Raw genomic sequence first — 8,083 nt, 5'->3', positions numbered from 1 at the left:
GTTTTGCTTGAGCCATGGCCTCTCCCCACCCACTCTGCAGCCTTCACATTGAGGAATGTGCCACACAGAAATGCTTCCCTAAATGCCCCTCCATAACCCCCTTTCTGCCTTTGGCAAACTGCCTGCCTGGAGTAGTTCAAGTGGGGAGGCCTAACTCATAGGAGGAGCAGAGACCCAACAGTCCAAAAAGAGTCCTTGTCTACAGTGTCAGGGGAAACTCAACACTGTAACTCTATTAGTATTTGTGATGTTTGTTTGGGCCAAAGTCCTTTCCAGGAGTTCCTCAGTTGAATGTGGGAGGGTTTCCACCTATTGTCCCAAGTCCTTCTGTTGTACCAACCTGGCCAAAGCAGTCACTGGGAGGTGGGGTCATTCCCATGGTTCCATCTGGCATTATTGGACCAGATCCTGGAGCAGTTGGGGCACCAGCTGGAACATTAGCACCTCCCCAGGATCCTCTATTGTTTATGCCCATTGCACTTCCTATACCCATCTGACCCATCTGCATATCCTTCTCTCTCGCATCAGGGAAGTTTCCTTTGAAGTCCTGCTTCCATTGCATCATTTCTTCCTCATCTCCTCCTCACACTACCTGTGTTCCTCCTCCTGCCTGAGCTCCATTTGCTTGTTTTTCTGCACCTCTTAGTTATGCAGCTCCTCCATCCTTTGAAGGTCTTCCTGGCATCTCATCACATCCTGCCTCATCAACATTACCTGGTGTTCATGGTGAGCAGCCTCCACTTCTATGTCCAGTTTCTCTCTGGCTTCCTTGATGTTTTGGCTTACCTGATCCTGCTGCTGTTTCTCCATCTCAATCAGTGCCTTCTAGTGCATGGAATACTCATAATAGAAGTAGCCAGGCTGGGCAAATTGAGGTAGCTACTCTTATTCCTTGTGAAATTGGTGGTTCTTGATGAACAGCTTCTCTGGGAGCCCTTTTTCATCATCTAGATGGTCCATCAGCTCCATGGTCACTGGCTTGGGAAATGTGGTCAGAAGAAACAACCCTTTACTACATCTGTCCAGCGCTTTTCCAGAAGCTGGCTTCCTGGAAAATTCCACAGTGCCTTTCCCTGAAGGCCTCCCTCGATCATCCACAATCACTACAGACCTCTTCACCTGGCCAAAGACAGAGAAAGCCTCTTAACTTTCAGGGATGCCTTTTGGCAGGCAAGTGCACTCTCAACTGCTTTTCATGGAAAGGCATGTTGTCCAACTCTACTTTAGCAATCTCAGCTAGGGTACAGGTTTCCCGGTGGATAAAACTAAAGCCTTTGTCCTTGTGAATGAAGATCTCATATTTCTTTCCATATTTCTCAAACAATTTCCTCATCTCCTCTTCAGCATTGTCAGGAGAGAGATTGCCCACAAAAAGTCAGCTGCACTGATTGAAAGTCTCCCCTGGCTTCTGAAAATTCTTCAAATCAATAGTCAGGCCTTCATTCTGGCTGTTGGCCTGCTGCTGATTTGCAGGTATTGGTGGTGGCAGGAGCTGCTGTTGCTGTAACTGGGGCTGCTGGTGGTATTGGTGCTAGTTCTGGTGCTGATGCAGATGCTGATGCTGCTTCCTTGGATTATGGTTCTGTTTATTCAGACTAAAGCCTTTGTTGCTCTGCATTTTTGCACACTGACGCAAAGCCATCTCTCCCCTGAGTAATGCCAGCATTCCTCCACCTCAAGAAAAGAGCCCAGTGGATTATTTCAATGACTAGTTTACTTTCTGGTTCTAAGATATCTGGACTCTTTTCCTTCCCAATTTCTTGAAAGATGCTCTCCGGGCTGTTTTTTTTTTTTTTTTATCATGGCTTTCAGGTAGAAAACAGTTCTTAAATTATCTCTCCTGGATCTATTTTCCAGGTCAGCTGTTTTTCCAATGACGTATTTTATGTTTTCTGCTTTTTTTTCATTCTATTGATTTTGTTTGACTGATTCTTGATGTCTTGTGGAATAATTAGGTTCCACTTACCCAGTTCTAATTTTTAACAAGTTGTTTTCTTCAGTTAGCTTTTGAACCTCCCTTTCCATTTAGCCAATTCTACTATTTAAGGAGCTCTTCTCTTCAGAGAGTTTTTGTGTCTCTTTTTCCATTTATCCAATTCTATTTTTAAGGAGTTGTTTTCTTCGGTGTACTTTTTTCCCCATTTGGTCAATTGTGATTTTTAAGGAATTGTTTTCTACAGTTAATTTTTGTCCTTCCTTTTCAAAGCTGTTGACGCCCTCTTATATATCTCTCATTTTTCCCCCAATTTTTCTTCTGCCTCTTTTATTTAACTTTTAAAATCTTTCTTGAATTCTTCCAAGAAGACATTTTGGGCTTGAAATCAGTTCATATTCCTCTTTGCGATTTTGGATGTGGATATATTGACAATATTGTTCTCTTCTGAATTTGAGTTTTGATCTTACCTCTCCCCATAGAAAGAATCTATGGTCATTGTCCATTCCTACTTTTTTGTTCATGATGTTTGCCTATTTCCTGGCTGTTAAAGTTGAGCTCTCTTGCTGGAGCTCATGGGGCACTGACCAAGTTTCTTATGCTGGAGGTTAGAGGCTTGGTCCCTGCCTTTGTGTGCTGGGGCCTCAACTCCTGCTAGTTGGAGCTTACCTGGTACTTAGCTGGTGTTCTAGTGGTGGTGGCCATCATGTGCTGAGGCCAGGTGAGTTTTCTGCATTTCTCAGGGCTGCACTGGTGGGGTTGGGGTCTGGCCCCTCAAGGATGCCTACTCACCTGGGCTACACTGAAGTATGAGGAGGACTGGCTGCTGGAGGATGTCTGCCCACCAGGAGTTGCACTGAAGCACAGGAAAGTTCAGTTGGTGGAAGATGCCAGACTACTAGTGCACATCTTAGTTCTCCAAGTTGGAGTATGCTGGTTTCTCTGGCTGTGTTGACACACAATGGGTCTTGCTGTTAGAGCTTGCCTGATCCACCATCCTGAGACTCAGAATCTCCCATTTGTTTGATAAGGTAGGGCTTGCTGCTAGCTTGCCAAAACACCTCCTGTCCTATATTGCTCCCCTTCCATCAGAGAAAGTCCCTACCTTTTCTCTTAATCCACCAAGCCTCCCAGACAAAAAAAATGCTACATGTTCAGCGGCAGAGCCAAGATGGTGGAGGAAAAGCAGGGACTTGCTTGAGATCTTCCCCAAAGTCCTACAAATACCTGTAAAAAATGACTCTAAACAAATTCTAGAGCTGCAGAACCCACAAAATGACAGAGTGAAACAAATATCTAGCCCAAAACAGACTGGAAGGTCAACAGGAAGGGTCTATCACACCAGGCTGGGAGCAGAGCACAGTCCAGTATGGGCCACAGCAGCACAGAAGGGTGGATCAGGCCTCAGGGAACTGAATAATGGCAGCTGTGGTGGTTTCCAGACTTTGCAGCCCACAAACACCAAAGACAATGTAGGAGGTCAGTGAGAAAACTCTGTGGGACCTAGGTGAGAGAGGAGCATGATTTGGCTCCAGCCCTGTGGAAATAGAAATGGCAGCTGCTGTAGTGGCAGCAGCTGCAGTGTCTGCTTCTGGAGCTCTGGGCCTGCATATGCTGGGAGATAGAGCAGCTCATCAGAGGGAGATTTCAGGGATCTTTGTGGCTCTAAAGCAGGATTCTCTTGCTTTTCCCTGCATTGATCTGAATTGAAGTCCTGGGTGGCAGTCCTAGGGTGCGGAGAGTGCTGGTGTGGTGGAACTTGTAGTGGTGCTGAAGATGGAATGCTCCTCACAGTTCCAAAGCAGAAAAGGGCACTTGGAGTCACTCACAGACTAGAGCACAGGCCAGGAAAGGAGTAAGTACCTCTCCTTTGAACATACCACTTTGAGAGAACTGAAAATTTACAGGTCCCTAGAAGTTTCTCTCAAAATAGTTACACTCCCACTGGAAGCAGAATTCTACATTGACAAAGAGTCAGAAAGTCAAGTATTTGATTGGGAAAATGAGGAAACAGAATAAAAATTCATACTAGAGAATCTTACTTTGGTAACATAGAAGATCAAAACATAGAACAAGAAGAAGACAACAAATCAAATGTCCTACATCAAAAGCCTCTAAGAAAAATATGAATTGGTTGCATACCATTGAAGATCTCCAAAAGGATTTTGAAAATCAAATAAGAGAAGTAGAAGAAAAATTGGGAATAGAAATGAGAATGATGCCAAAAAAAATCATGAAAAAGGAGTCAACAGCTTGTTAAAGAAGAACCAAAAAATACCAAAGAAAATAAAACCTTAAAAACAGACTAAACCAAATGACAAAAGAGGTCCAAAAAGCCAATGAGGAGAAGAATGCCTTATAAAGCAAAATTGGCCAGGTGGGAAAGGAGATCCAAAAGCTCTATGAAGAAAATAATTCCTTAAAAATCAGAATAGAGCAAATGGAAGTTAATGACTTTATGAGAAATTGAAATATTATAAAACAGAAACAAAAGAATGGAAAAATAGAAGGCAATGTGAAATATCTCATTGGAAAATAGATCCAGGAGAGATAATTTTAAAATTATTGGACTACATGAAAGCCATGATTAAAAATTAAGCATAGATATCTTTCAAGAAATTATTAAGGAAAACTGCCCCAATATTCTAGAACTAGAGGGTAAAAGAGAAATTGAAATAATCTACCAATTGCCTCTTGAAAGAGTTCCCAAAAGGAAAACTCATAGGAATATTGAAGCCAAATTTCAGAGTTCCCTGGTCAAGGAGAAAATATTGCAGGCAACCAGAAAGAAACATTAGAGTATTGTGGAAATACAAGCAGATTAACACAAGATCTACCAGTTTCTATATTAAAGGATTGGAGGGCTTTGAATATGATATTCCATATATCAGAAGAGTTAGGATTAAAACCAAGAATCATCTACCCAGCAAAACTGAGTACAATACTTGGTGGGGGGAGGGGAATACAATGAAACAGAGGACTTTCAAGCCTTCTTGATGAAAAGACCAGAGCTGAATAGAAAATTTGATTTTAAAAATCAAGAATGAAGAGAATTATGAAAAGGTAAACAGGAAACAGACTTATAAAATAAGGGACTTATTAAAGTTTTACTGTTTATATTCCTACATGAAAAGAGGATATTTGCAACTCACGAGACCTTTCTCAGTATTATGGTAGTTGGAGGAAATACAGATACATAGACAAAGAGATAGAGACAGAGAGAGATAGGGCACAAGGTGAGTTGAATATGAAGGGATGGTATCTAACAATAAAATCAAGGGGCTAAAGAGGAATATATTGGGAGAAAGAAAAAGGTAGAGATGTAATAGTGTAAATTATTTCACCAAAAAAAAGGCAAGAAAAAGTTTTTACAATGGAGAGGAAGAGGGGTGAGGTGAGAGGGCAGGAGTGAACCTTACTCTCATCAGTTTTGGTTTAAGGAGGAAATAACAGACACACTCAACCAGGTATCAGAAAAGTAGGGGAAGGGGATAGAGAGGAGGAAGAAAGATTGGAGAAGGGGATAGTCAGAAGCAAACACTTTTGAAAAGGGACAGGGTCAAAGGAGAAAATAGAATAAATGGGGGGGCAGGATAGGATGAAGGGAAATATGGCTTGTCTTTCACAACATGACTATTATGGAAGTGTTTTGCATAACTATGCATGTATGACCTATATTAAATTGCTTGCCTTCTCGATGAGGGTGGGTAGGGAGAGAAGGGAGAGAATTTGGAACTCAGTGTTTTAAAGACAAATGTCAAAAATTGTTTTTACATGCAACTGGGAAATAAGATGTACAGAAAATGGGGTATAGAAATCTATCTTGCCCTACTAGAAAATGAGGGGCATGGGATGATAGATAGGAGGGCAGACTGAGAGAAAGTGTAATCAGAATGCATGCCTTCTTGGAGTGGGAGGGAGGGGAGAGATGGGGAAAAAATTTAGAATTCAAAATCTTGTGAAAATCAATGTTGAAGATAAATAAAATAATAAAAAGGAGGGGGGGAAGACTGTTGCACCATCTTTCTGTTGACTCTGCTGTTCTAGGGATTTTCCAGGGTATGATATTTTCTAGGTTTTTAGAATTCAATAAGGGAGAATGAGAGTGACTTACTGTTTATTCCACCATCTTGGCTCCCAGGAGTTGACTCCTTTTAATTTATGTTGTAGTCACTGTTGTTCCTTCAGTTCTGTCTATTTCATTCTGCATTGCTTCATAGAAAACTTCCCATTTTTCTCTCAATCTTTCATGTATATCACCTCTTAGTTCTCGTGTACTATTTCCTTAGCTACTTTATTTATCTGAAGTGTTACTACTTTTGTTTTCATTTTTTGGAAGCATTTTTCCTTTAAGGTTCTCTCTATTCCTTTTTCATTGGCTGAAAAATCACTTGCCTTAACTTTTTAATTTATTTTGTGCCTTTTTTAAGAGAAAAAGTTTTTACATTTTGATGAGAATTGTGCTATTGCAATACACAATAGGCATTATAAACAATGCATAATTCTATCTGTTTTGATAGGCAGAAAGATTCTACCACATGTAACTTCTCTTCTATTGCAATGTTTAAATTTAATTCCTAATATTCACTGAAAAGTAGAATAGTGATGATGCTTGGATTATTTCTTTCTTAATCTCTAATTTCAATATTTCATCAATGGCCTTTCTCTAAGAAATATTTGAAACTTACTTCAACAATGTTTAGTTTATTTTAACTTAGTACAAGTAACTGACATGCTGGAATCTCATTCTCAAGGAAGTAAAGAGAATAATTTAATTCCAGCTCCCTCTTTACGTTACCTTTTAATTAAGCTGCCCTTTCACAAGGATATGGCTATTTGTTGGGAAAACAATTAAACTAAGTTATTGTTCTTCATAGCTTCTATTTATACAAAAGGGGGCATGTTAGTATGATTTATCATTTAGCATGGAATGATGTTTTGATGCTGAATAGCGGTAAGCTTCCAATGCACATTGCTGCCTTTAGATGCATAGTTGATTTCTGTCTTTTATCCTGTGCCGATTTACATGAAAAACTACTCCTGATGTCAACATTAATTTTCCTCTCAAATACCCAAAGGAGTTGGGCATTTAGAATACTGAATAATTCACTCAAAACCAAAGGCTATTTATACAGTGTCTTATATGAATGAAAAAAGCATTTCTTAAATACTTAGCCTGTGTCAAGCAGTGTAGCATTAAGGATACAATTACAAGCCAGCAAGACATGCCATGCCCTGAAGGGACTTACATTTTATTAGGGGAAGACAACACTATTAGGGAATTCCTGGGCAAGGAGGAGTATTTTGGATGGAGAATGTTGACAGGAGCAATTAACTGACATCCTTGTAAGGCATACTAGTGTGGATTTGATCTCTGTTCTAAGAGCTGGAGTTGGAAAGGGGGAGGGGTCCAAGGAAACTTGGAAATATCAAGGAAGAATGGCAAAAATATGCATATATAATGGTATAAATATGCATGGTAGACCTGAGAGTAGTCAAAAAAAATTAAATACTCAACAGAGTCCAAGGTCACAGGATGCAACATTCAGTTTTGGAAGGTAATGAAGACTATCAAGGAGACAGTATAGCATGGAGATACTTGTATAGTGGAGTGGTGGGTCTGAAACCAGACAAGATAAGAAGAAATACCCACTGGGCACTGGGGATACAAAGATCAGAATGAAACATTCCCTGACTTCAAAGCATTTATATTCTACTAATTGGTTGTAACATACAAATGAATAACAATAAATCATTTAAATCTCTTTAAGGTTTGCAAAGTGCTTTACAGATGAACAGATTTTATCCTCACAACAATCTTGGGATGTAGGAGCTACTATTATCCACCTTTTACTAATAAAGAAACTGAGGCAAGCAGATGTTAAGTGAATTAACCAGGGTCATAGAGCTATTAAGTCTCTGAAGTTGATTTTGAATTCAGTTTTTTCCTGTTTTCAAATTCATTATCCACTGTGCCACCTATATACCTATGCATCTTGGGAGAGAGAGAAAAGGGAGTTAGGAAGTGAATACAAGAAAAACAAAGGACAGAAAAAATTATAACTGGGGGAAATAAGGATAGACTTAAAATAGGAGATGTCATCTCTCCTGAACTTTAAAGTGGGTTGGACATTTTAAGAGTTAGAGGTG

At 40.0% G+C, this 8,083-nt stretch overlaps 1 pseudogene; it reads right to left on the bottom strand.

The window, feature by feature from the left end:
- Positions 1-235: 235 nt before the first annotated feature.
- LOC138170593 (non-POU domain-containing octamer-binding protein pseudogene) lies at positions 236-1,618 on the bottom strand (annotated as a pseudogene).
- Between the last annotated feature and the right edge of the window lie 6,465 nt (positions 1,619-8,083).

Source organism: Petaurus breviceps, unplaced genomic scaffold, assembly GCF_028583685.1.
Source record: "Petaurus breviceps papuanus isolate PSGF00001 unplaced genomic scaffold, PetGlider_PUasm1.0 126, whole genome shotgun sequence".
NCBI classification, from domain to species: domain Eukaryota; kingdom Metazoa; phylum Chordata; class Mammalia; order Diprotodontia; family Petauridae; genus Petaurus; species Petaurus breviceps.
The sequence above is the reverse complement of the archived record's forward strand: the minus strand, read 5'-3'. Positions and strand labels throughout refer to the sequence as shown.